A 12,895-nucleotide genomic window follows, 5' to 3' on the forward strand; every position below is an offset into this window, starting at 1 on the left:
CCTCTATTGCAATATTTAATCAATATTAAAAGATAACATTCCTGGAATATTTGCCATGGGCTGGACACTTCTGTGTTTTAAAAGTGTTGACTCATTTAATCCTCACCATAATACTATGAGGTAAGTTATTTTTTTTTAATCCTCATTTTACAAATGAGGAAACTGAGGCAAAGAGAGGTGAAGTAAGTTTCTGCAAGTCCTACACATAGGAAGTGGTAGAGCTGGGAGTTTGAGCCAGATGGTCTGGTTCTAGAATATCCACTTTTATCATATTAAGTGATTCTAAAATGTATGGTTCTCCAGTGTTCTGAATTAAGGAAGCATTGATTTTAGTAAGTATAAAAGCCCCTTTTGGCTCTACGATTTGAGCAATACTTTTATGCTCTCTATCAATGGGCGTGTACAGCAGTGTATTAGCCCTGATAAAGCATGTCGGTCACCATGCCTCAAGAATGATGACAAGTGTGACTTACTTTATGCACGGATATCTGTAGGCGGCCCCCGAGTGAATACCACTTCTCTGCGGCTCTCCCGCTGTGGCGGCTTCAGAGGGACTCCATTACCTGGGAACCAGCCTGACATTATACTTTATAATGACGACGATGCCATACAGCATTCTGGACTTAAGACCTGGCATCCCCCAGTAATATATTTAAAAGTCTACCATAAAAATGAAAACCCACTCAATTATATCTCAATTTTCAAATTAATTAATTATTTTTTTGAGTAAATTGCTTGCCTCATAGCCCTTTATTCCTAAATATTCCAGTGTGGGTTTCCTAAGAATAAGGACATTCTTTTACATAAACTTCCATACCTTGAACATTCATACAATACTTTAGCTAATCTGCTGATTCTGTTCCAGTTTTATCAATTGACCTAGTAATGTCCTTCACAGCATGCTTGCCTCTCCAGTGCCAGGTCCCGTCTAGGACGACATACTGCGCTGAGCTGTCCTGTCCCTCGAGTGTCCTCCATCTAGAACAGCTCCTCAGCCTTTCTTTGTCTTGTAGTACATTAACATTTTTGACGTAGATAGCCTATTTTTTAAAGATAGAATGTTCTTCCTTTTGGGGGGAAAAAAAAGAAAACCCTAAATATAAACACTGTTGTTGTTGTTGTTGTTGTTGTTGTTGTTGTGTAAAATTTACATTTGGTTTCCTTGCTCTTTTTCTTCCCATTTCTTTGGCAGCCATTCAAACCCAAATGCTAAAAGTTCTTGGTGAGGCTTACTTATTTCAACTACTTCCCATCTGAGGAAGTATGTTTTTATTTATGAGCTCATCTAGACTGTCTTCATCAACAGCCAGTTTTCCATTTCATTTGCAGTGTCAGGAATTGCTGATTAATCTTCTTCATTTCCTCCTTTCCCCTATTCCCTGCAATAACCCCTGGGTGGGCTTATGAAGAACTTGGAGAAAGTGTCTGCTTATCCCTGGGCACTGTTGAGAAGAATCCTTCACTCCATCCTTGCTGTGTAGGATGGAGCACTGTCCTGGGGATGGGAGAAAGGTGGGCTCCCCACACACTCTGAGTTAATTAACTCTGAGTTAATTTCAGAGTAGGCACATTTTGAGAGGGTCACCGTTCATTCAACCAAACCTTCTGGAGATGTGGCTGTGTGTGAAGCATTGGAGTTATAATGGTGAATCTAGTAAAATTCTAAGTTAAACCTATCTTGAAATACCTTGCATGGCTTTCACTAATGCAATCTGTTTGTCCAGCTGCCTGTCTTCTGTAAGAATAGGCTTTAGTCCTTTTCAGAAGCCATTGTGCTAGGAGGAGAGAAGGTAGTAACTCCCAGCCTTGCAGGTTCACCCAGCCCCCAAGGCATATCAATGAAGGCATTTGATTTTTCTCGCTGGAGACCGTTTTCTCTTTTTGAATTCTCTGCTCCGGAGACATGCGGGAGGACTTTAACTTCATGTGAAACTATTGCACAAGTACTTTCTGTCCTATAAGGGGCCCAAACAAAACAATTCACAAGGCAGATGGTTGGCCAAGACTCACTCAGCTTCTACAGGATGAGGTCGGTTCATGGATGACTGCAGGAATGTTCCATTCGAGATTTGAAAACCAATTAAAAATTGGCTTTGTTCCAATTCCAGGGGCAATGCCAACGTATTTCTGGCCTCCAAGCTAAAAAGAAAGTTCTTTCCCAGATGCCTGCTGCCTTTTGATAGCTGTTTTCCACTGTGGGTACCTCCAGCACATCTTAGTCCCTTAATTGTTCTCTTCCTGTCTCAGATCCTTGTGGTCTTGGTAGATTACGTGGTTCTAAACATGATGTTAGGATGTCTGTAATCTTCATCACCGTTGGCCCTATCACGGTCCAGCTGAACTGATGCAAGAGTGGAACATGTTCAAAGGGGGCTCTTCAGTGTGATGTCAGTAAAATTTAAGCTACACAGAGGAACCAAATGTCGTCTGCCTGGAGGCAGCAGGCTGGAGCAGGTGACTGTGGAAACCATTCTAGGCCTGTTGAATAGGTCCATAAAGATGATTGATACCATTGGTAAAATGATAAAGTGCAACGTAAAGTGAACCCTGTAATTCCCTTGTTCAGCCGAATTCATCGTGGCAAAATGAAAAAAAGAAAAAAGAGAAAAGGAATAGCGTGTCTCTCATCTATCTGTGAAAACTGTTCCGAGTTTGCAAATGCGGCTCGTCTCTCACGGCTCCATGTATTTGTAAGATCTGATTACCCTGAACACGCCAAATACACACCCAAATGTTTTCAGCCATTTGAGCATTCAAGAAAAGGATATGGAAAAGACGGTGGCAGCCGGGCTGTTCTTCAAGTGGGAAACGCTTTCCGTGGGCGCGTCCATGTTGTCCTTTCCAGCTGGAAACGAAGCTATGGCAGCGGTCAGCTAGTGAGCCTCGTACAGAATTGAGCCCGACAGACCAGCTGATAGTGTGTGGACACAAGCTGCTAGAGGCCCCACTGGCTGAGTCCCCAAGACTAGAACTCCCCTCTCCTGAACTGCCTACCCTCCCTAGCCCTGCATTCTAGCCAGAACGGGGAGCCTTTTAAATTACAAAATCATCACATACTTGTGTTTGGACAGCATATTTTAAACATCTTTAACTTAAGGGGAAACATTTTTATTCAGGTTTTTTTTTAATTAGGTGCTTTCTTTCATTACTATATTGATTTATCTCTGCTTGGTATTGGAAATTTGCTTTGAAATCTGGTAAAACTTCATCTTGAATTAGAGAATTCTTCCTATACCTGTGCATTCAATTTATCTCTCTCCTTGAAGAATCTTTTGAAGTAACATGTCTACAGCCGTGGGCAATAATCACTGCATTAGCAATTCGGAGAGTCAAGTATATTTTCGGGTTGAATACCCAAGCTGCCCTTCACTTATCTAGACTGGCTGCCTTATGATTTCTCTACATTCAAACACCAAACACTCACTCAATGACCTCAGTATTGAGAATGTGTGAAATAACCTCCAACACTGATTTCGTAGTCATTCTTTTTCTTAGCTTTCATTAATGACCTCCCTGAAAATTGCAAATAGTACCAAAGGCTGGTACTTAGATCACGATAATGAGCCTGATGTGTCAGGAAGCCAACAAATTACTTCTAACAGTGGCTTTTTTGGATTCCCTGGTGACTCTTTCTAAAGACAGATATAACAGAGCCATATTTCTCAGTCTTGCAGTGCATCTCAGGGAAGCAAATAAAACCAGCCTGTTATTAATCTTGAATCTGTATTTGATGCTAAATATAGTCAATTTCTTCTTTTCCTTTTAATGTTTTCCTTCAGTGTAATCTTTCCACAAGAGGACAAAAGAGGCAAAGCACAGCACAGACGTTTCCCCCATGAGTTGAGCATATATGCTTTTGACATGAGATAACAGTCACTCAGGAAAATGCCAACGAGCGTATTTTTTTAATGAAAAAAAAAAATCAACTTCTGCTTTGGCTAAAAACAAATCGAATCCCTTTTTAAAATCAACCGCACAGCCAAGACCACTGTACTATATCTGTGAGTTCATCTTATTAAAAGGCAACTGAAGCCACTAATGTGTTCAGAAATTATACCAGAGACTCCCTGAACTGCCACCGGCTTCTAAACTCAAGATCTGAAACATCGTGTTTCCATTTCTCTGCCTTCCCCGTCTTTTGTTCTAAGAGACATGCTCTCGAATTGTATCATTTTCCTTATCTTCCGATCTCTCCTCTCATTTAGTAGAAATTCCTTTCTCTCAGATGATTTTCTGCTACCATTCTTTCTTCTAAGTGTTCAGACTCCTTCAGTGCATATAGATTCCTTCAATATGAGTGGTTGGACCATCTGAGAATGATTAAATCCTGTTGGATTAATGGATCACAGATCAATCCTTCTAGTTAATAGCTGATATTTATTGAGACTTGCTGTATGCTAGGTGCTGCTGTACGCACTCTATAAATATTGCCTTCTTTAATCCTACATAGGTATAATATCCCATTTCATAGATGATGAAGTAAGACTGGGCTTAAGAAACTTGTTCAATGTTAGAAATATAGTAGGTGAGGGGTGCCTGGGTGGCTCAGTCAGCTAAGCATTCTGTGTTTGGCTCAGGTCATGATCCCAGGTCCTGGGATCTAGCCTCCTGGGATTGAGTCCTGTGTCAAGGCTCCGTGCTCAACGGGGAGCCTGCTTCTCCCTCTCCCTCTCCCTCTGCTACTTCCCCTGCTTGTGCTCTTTTACTCTCTCACAAATAAATAAATAAAATCTTTTTTAAAAAAAAGAAATACAGTAGGTGAAAGAATCAAGATTCACCCAACTTGGTGTTCGACCATTCAAGAGAATTCGGATGCTGACTACCTGGAGTTCGCACATACCACACAGGTGAAGGAGAGCCCCACAAGACACTCCCCCAGCCCCCGACTTCAGATGCTAGGCTACACACACTTCTGTCCGGCTGACTACACGTTTGGGGGTTCCCATAACCCTCCCCCACCTCAGGTTCAATAATTCGCTAGAATGACTCCCAGAATTCAGGAAAATGCTTTGCTTACTATTACCAGTTTATTATAAAAGATATAATTCAAGAACAGCCAAGTGGAAGAGATGCATAGGGTGAGGTACTTGAGGCAAAGGAATGGCTAACATGGAGCTTTCATCCCCTCTCCAGGCATGCCACCCTTCCAACACCTTGGCAATCTGGAAGATCTCTGAAACCTGTGGTTTAGAGATTTTCATGGGGATTCCATTACATAGATGCAATTAATTCAATCATTGGCTATTGGTCATTGAATTCAGTCTCTAGGCCCTTTTCCCTTCCCAGATGTCTGGGGGGTAGGGCTGAAAGTTCCAACTCTCTAATCATGCCTTGGTCTTTCTGGTAACCAGCCCTCATCCTGAAGTTGTCCAGGGACCCCCAGCTACCAGTCATCTCATTAGCATAAAAAGATAATTACCACTCCAGAGAGTCCAAGGGTTTTAGGAGCTGTATGCCAAAAACCCAGGACAATGACCAGATATCTATTTCCCATTGTACCACACTACCCAACTGTAAGAAGATTGACCTTATTGTTTATTAGCATTTTAAAATTAAATTTAACTGAAGCTTGTCCACTGTCATCAACTTACAAAGAATCTGATACTTTCATATTCATCATTAGTAATCCAAGATCTTTGAATGAGAAGCCAGACTTTACAAAATATTAATTGCAGTACTGGCCTTATATATCAGCCCTATTATATCAACTAAATCAGGTTATCTATTGCAGCTTTCTAACCTAAAAGGGAAATGGGGCTCTAAAATAGACTTACTTGCTTTGTATAAGATTGCTTACTTTCTTGAGCAATGTAGTCATAAAGTTCTCTGGGTATTTCTTAATTGGGGATATCTCCAGAGAAGTGATATTACTCCAGAAATGCCTTCTGGTGTTTGTTAATGTTAGTAGACTATAGAGAGACATGTCTAAACAGAATTGTTGACTTAGTACAAAATGTGAACTTATAAAGTAGCTTGATTAGCAGATAAGACTTGACCATATAGACAATGCCCTTAGATGAAAATGAATAGCTAAAGATTATTTTCCACACCTTCTAGAAATTTCATTAGAGCACTATGATATATTGTACTAGTATTATGTACTATCAAGTTATTTAAGTTATGTAAGAAAATTCATTCACAGAACACTTATTATGTGCCAGACATGATCTTTGGTGCAAAAGACACAAAGATGAATGAAACAAGGTACCTGCCTGTGAGAATATGGTCCCCCGTGTCCTTAGAGAAGGGCAAAACTGGTAGGAGGGGGACTAATTATGCTGATACAGAACAAAGGTGATGGAGGTAGAAGTAGTCTTGGTAAGAAGGATATAGAGTATCATGACTGATTATACAAGACAGAGAAGCGAAAGATACTCAAGGTTTTGAGCTTAGTAATTCAACAAATATTTATGCAACATCCACCATGTCCAACCATGGTTCCATATGCTGGAGAGGTTGTGTTGTACCCAATGGGCAAGGGCCTCCTTGTAGAGCAATATTCTAGTGGATGCAGAAAAATAATACACAAATGTATTTTTTAGAAATAAGGTTGTGTCAACTAGAGATAATTGCAATGAAAAAAATAAAACAGAGAGATGAGGGGCTTCTTTAGATTAGGTGTCCCAAGAGAGTCTTTCTAAGGAGTGGACACTCAAGTTGACCTGACTATTAAGAAGGAGCCATTCATGAGATTCAGGCACAGATTTTTTTCAGGCCAGGGGATAGTAACTGCAAGTATTCTTGTGACCCAAGAGCTTATATAAGGAAGAGACATAAGGTCATTGTGGCTGGAGTTCTGTAAACAGTGGCAGAGTAGTAGGAAATGATGCAGGGACCGTCACACCCTGAGCAGTATGTAAGCCAGTTGAGGGCATATGGTAGTTGCCTGATACAGGACAGCTTCTTGAGATGGGCCCCTAGCAAGCATCCAGTAGCTTGCTGACAGGCCTAATGGTGAATATTCGGGTTTAAAAAAAAAAAAGAAAGAAAAAATCGTGGTCAGGCAATTGAAAAGTATGGCTATATAAGGCTCCGGGTTTTTTAGTACCTGTTTGAACTCCGTATCATCACTCCTTCCTAAATTATTCCTTATTCAGAAGAATATAAATCTATTCCCTCTGACTTTTCCATGCATTGATACATATCTACCCTTAGAAACATGAAATTTCAAAATTAAAAGAAAATGTCTTCTCTTCTGTGAGCAACTGGAATTCGGAGCATGTCATGAAAAGTCTTTTACAGCCCGACTGGTAACTGTCACCAATGAGCAGTTCCCAAAGGGCCTGCTTACCGCAGGACTCTGCTGCATACTCTTAGTTATGATGGTTGCAATGCACATTTATGTCATTAAAGATTATTTATTTCCTTTGAGACATTGTCCCTTTTTGCCTTGAGATGTTATCTGAAGACGTATGATCAATTAGAAGCATTAAACTATCACTATGGGGTAAATTTTCAAAGTGGTGCTTGAAATTTGCCAGTATGAGTCCCATTAACTTCAGAGGAAGTCCTGCAGTTAAAACCAGTGCACATGGCTTTGAAAATGTTCTACAGTATGCCTTCATGGTGCTGCTTTTTTTTTTTTTTTCTTAATAAATACCACAGAGCAGCTCAGTGCACAGCTGATTGCAGTATTTAAGAACGTGGATAATGTACTATGCAGTAGGAGGCTTTTAAAATTAGATTTTAAAGCTTTATTCCTATTAAGAATCACAACAACAGTATAAATGCATCTTTAATTCTTCCAAGAGTACCTTTCTATAAAGGAATTTGGAGCTCAATTAGAATATAGAACTCATAAAGCAGCACCATGTTCCTCTGAGGCATTGTTTATCTCCCTCCATAGACAGAAAAAAACTGAGGCTCTGGAAAGTGGGGGTGCTTTGTGCTCAGCCCTTAAGTTAGCGGTGAAGCTAGGAATAGAACGCCAACCTCCCCATAGCTCACTGCTCTAAAGCACTGCCTCTTGCAAGAGTCAGATTTAATTACACTATAATCCGTTTAATCTACACATGGAAGAATAATGAAGGAGCAGGAAAAAATGAATTCATTAACAGGTTGGTGAGAGACCGTGTTATATAGATGAGCAACTTTCTTTTCAGGATCCACATTTTCAGCATGTTCTGGTTGGTATCTGATGCCAGGAAAGATGACCCTTGTTCTACTGGCTACAGTTAACAAAGAACTTCTTGATTTTTTTTGCTTTGAAACATAAGTAAGGATTCCACTTGAAAATGCTGCAGAACCATCTTTATTGTCAGAAATTAAGCGTAAGGGTTTTTTTTAAATAATAAGAGAGAAAATCACACATAATTCCCCTCCGTGCTCCTTCTGGGTTAAAAGCAAGAACCACATTGAGTTAAATGCACAACTTAACAGCCTTCCTTGAAACAAAAGGAAGTGATGAGTGAGACTTTGCTTCATTTTTTGCTTTTGATCATTTTTCCACTAATTCGCTGTGGCTGTGTCCAAGCCAGTCCATCAATTGTCTATTTCCTGCATGCACATTAGAAAAGAGACAATAGTTTAAGAGCTGCATTTAAATAAGAAATCTTCCTTCGAAGCTAAAAATAGCAGGAAATTAGGAGTTGGGGTACCTGGTGTTACATGAATAGGATTAAAATTTCATGGTTTAAGTTGTAAATCATGCTTATGGACTATCTCACATAGCTCATAATAATCTTAGTGAAGTTGGTAGAGATTATGATCCCTACTTTATATATCGAAAAACTAAAACTTAGCGTAAAGGCCTTATCAAGGGTCACACAGCATATAAGCACGAGAATTAAAAAAGAAAGAGAGAAAGGAAGAAGAAGGAAGGGAGGAGGGAAGGAAAGGATTTGCTCACATCAAGTTCAGACTTCTTTCTATGACATCCCATTATCTCCCTGCACAACCCCCTGGTAGCAGAGGAACAAATAAACCATATGATGAGGTCTGATTCCTACCCCCAAACCTCCCCACAACCCACAGGAGACATTAACTAATATGAAGTCTAAAAGAAAAGAGATGTTCGTATCATAAAAGGTGCAGTTCCTTCTCTCAATGGTCATCTTCCTAAGATCTGGGCTTTTTTTCAACTTTTTATTTTGAAATAGCTTTAGACTTACTTAGAAATTGCAAAAATAACACAGAGTTCCCATACACCCATGTACCCCTCACCCAGCTTCCCCCAATGATAACATCTTACATAAGTATAGTGCAATTATCACCTCCACAATCAAGATACAGACTTTCCCATCCTCCTGTAGAAATTTGGGGTGTTATCCCTTGAAAGTCACTCCTTCCCCCCATCCTAAACCCTGGGAACCATTAATCTGTTCTCCATCACTATAACTTTGTCATTTTTAGAATGTTATATAAATGGAATCATACAATCATACATTCAATCTTTTGAAATTGGCTCTTTTTTTTTTTTTTTTTTTTTTTTGCACTCAGCATCATGCTCTTGAGATCTATCCAAGTCACTGTGTGTATCAATAGTTCATTTCTTTGTCTTGTTGAATGGTATTCCATGATATGGAAGTACCACAGTGTGTCCATGTACCTGTTAAAGGTCATTTGGTTTGTTTGTGGATTATGGCTATTATAAATAAAGCTGCTGTGAATGTTCATCTAGAAGTTTTTGAATGAACATAAATTTGTATTTCTGTAGGGTAAACACCCAGGAATAGGATTACAGGGCTATATGGTAAGTGTATGTTTAACTTCATCAGAAACTTCCAAACTGTTTTCCAGAGTATGACCATTCCTTTTAAAATATAGAAATGCCTAGATCATTTCATGACAGTAAATTACATCTATGCTGACTTAAATGACATTTTTTATTTTCATAGAAAATATATATTTCTGCTTTCTCTGTTTTTCTATGACAATTATTTTAATAAGCAGAAGTTTCTGAAATTCATATTTACACACTTGGTCAAGAAACAAATGAAAATGTAGCCCATTAAGGAAGAGTTCTTCATGCTCTGGCAAATGAATGTAAATTTGATGTTTATGTAGGTGAAGTGTTGAGAGAGCAATTCATATAAAAAGCCAATACTGTGCAAATTTCTGAAGCACCATTATTTAAAGCAAACTTTACTTTGTAGAAAATCCTTATCCAAGTAAACTTTACTGAGACCAATACTAGTTGTGCTTGCCTGCTGACGGATGCATATAATCACATTGCAACCTCAAAGGATGATTTCTGCAGAATAAAATGTTTAAAATTGCCACCAAGGCCCAATAGTGCTTTATAGCAAGTTGGACCCCATATTCATGGTCCTAATGTGATCTAAAAAAAGGGGTCATTTGTCCTTCTTAATCCCAAATCTTTCAAAAATCCCCCTATCCTTAAAACTATTCTCTAAGACTACTTTTCCTCCAAAACTGTGCTTAATGTCTCCCAGTGGATCTTCCATCATAACTAAGAGAGAAGTCAAAAGCTAGTAACAACCCCATGTGGCCACATTCATGAATTTCAACTTTATCCTCACTCTGGTCATAAGCAATGTTGGAACAACTAATTACTCACTGGGAAGAAGATCAAGTTGGATCTATATTTGTCTCATCTTATCCCAAGATAAACTACAAATAAATCAATGATTTAGATTAAGTAAGACCCAAAAAATACTGGATGCAGAAATGAGCAAATTCTTTTCTGACCTTGGAACCAAGAGGGCTTTCTAACTATAACTAAAAATAAAGAATCCATAGAAGAAAATATTGATAAACTTATGCTACATAATAATTACAATTTGATAAAATTAGGCTACATAAGATCAAAGAACTCTGCATGATAAAACAAAAGAAAACAAACAACAAACAGAATCAAAAGACAAATGTGGGAAAATATTTACAACTTCTATCAGAGACACTTATTCACCCTAAACTATAAAGGAACTACTGAAATCCAGAAGAAAAGCCCAACAAACCAGTGGAAAATAAAAGATAGGAAATGAACTTGACCAGACAGTTCACAGATACATACTCAATCTTACTCATAAAAAAGAAATGCAAATGGGGACGCCTGGCGGCTCAGTCGGTTAAGCATCTGCCTTTGGCTCAGGTCATGATCCCAGGGTTCTGGGATCGAGCCCCCACAGCATCAGGGCTCCTTGCTCAGCGGGGAGCCTGCTTCTCCCTCAGCCTGCAGCTCCCTCTGCATGTGCTCTCTCTCTCTGACAAATAAAATCTTAAAAAAGAGAGAGAGAGAGAGAGAAAAGATATACAAAATGATAACATTTTCTCACCTATCAGGGGAGTAAAAATCCAAAATCTGGCCACAATGTTTTTCAGTTACTATAAGTAAACAGGCACTGGTACCCCATAGAAATGCAAAGTGGAATCACTGTTATGAAAAAGTGTCGATATCTACCAAAATTACATCACATTTACTCTTTGACCCAGGAATTCTACTTCCTAATAGTTCCATCAATGTATGGTAAGTATTCAGTATAGCTGAATAAACTAAGAATGCAATAAAGATCTTTCTGTATAGCTGTAGAAGGATCCAAAATATATTAGGTAAAAGAAAAAAAAATATTGTAATATAGCATATAGAGTGTGTTACTTTTTGTGTAAAAAACTAAGAGTATATATTCATATTGCTTTTATTTGTATAAAGCAACGTTGGAAGAATGGGTAAGGACAAAGTGAATGGGGACAGTTGTGGGGAGCTAGATTTCTCGTCATTTACTTCTTTTTTGTTTTAGAAGTTTTTATTTAAATTCCAGTTAGTTAACATACAGTGTAATATTATTTTCAGTGTATAATATAGTCATTCCACACGTCCACAAAACACTCAGTGCTCATCACAAAAAGAGCATCCTTAATCCCCATCACCTACGTCCCCCATTCCTCCACTGACCTCCCCTCTTGTAACCATCCGTTTGTTCTCTACAGATAAGATTCTGTTTCTCAGCTTTCCTCTTTTTCACTTCTTTATATCATTTTGATACTTAAACCATATAAATATATTAACTATTCAAAACTAAAAAGGAACTGTTGTCTGCACATAGTAAGCACAGTGTAAATGTTTATTACGATTCTCATTGCATAGCAATATTTTGGTCAATTGGTTCATATAATGTACAGTTGTGCAAAATCTCACTCACTCAAGGCATTTCTATCATTGTAAAGAAGGACAATGCCAAAGATAACCTACCGTAGGATTTTCACATGAATGTCCACAATCCTAAGCTGAAATAACATTTAGCATTCTAACTCTCAATTTCAATAGCATTTCTAACTCTCTTAACAAAGCCCTATTCTAAAAGGTGATCTACGATTTACCTTAATTTGCTTTCTATATAGTTCTTTAATTTTAAGCTTGGAATTTCAGTTGTATCTTTTCAAAGGTTGCCCAAGAAGATTAAATGAGGTAATACATGCAAAGTGCTTCGCTTAGGGCCTGGCATGTAATACATACTCAACTATTAGTGATAGTAAACGGAATTATAATAGTAATGGATTCAGTGTATTCTCATCAATCGTAGAATTAATAAACATAATCGGAAAAAAATGATCAATTCGTTAAGACCTCTTTGATTGTTTTTGTTGTTTTTTTCTCAAGTTATCTTCCTCAATACTAAATTTTTAGAATTTGAGAGTCTATGTATCTTAAACAATAATAAATTTTATTTTAAAAGAGGAAGGGAAGGAACCACACCGGGAACTTTTTGAGTCTACAGCACTTTAGGTGGGATCATTGCAAAAACGGTTGTGTTACAGCACCTGAAGGATATTGGGGTAACACGAGGGGGGTTGTAGCTGTTTTTGACTGGTTATCAATTGTGGCTTAACCTGTGTTTCCGCCAGGAGGACTTTCCTGGCCCCTTAACTAGGTTAACTGACTCTGCACTATGCTCCTTGTATTTCTCCTGTCCTAGCATCCATCACCAGGCATTGT

At 38.5% G+C, this 12,895-nt stretch overlaps 1 protein-coding gene across 4 annotated transcripts in view; it reads left to right on the forward strand.

Moving 5' to 3' along the window:
- KCNQ5 (potassium voltage-gated channel subfamily Q member 5) overlaps positions 1-12,895 on the forward strand; it is a 489,468-nt gene that overhangs the window by 359,154 nt on the left and 117,419 nt on the right. The window lies entirely within an intron of this gene.

This window comes from Ursus arctos, unplaced genomic scaffold, assembly GCF_023065955.2.
Source record: "Ursus arctos isolate Adak ecotype North America unplaced genomic scaffold, UrsArc2.0 scaffold_29, whole genome shotgun sequence".
Taxonomy (NCBI): domain Eukaryota; kingdom Metazoa; phylum Chordata; class Mammalia; order Carnivora; family Ursidae; genus Ursus; species Ursus arctos.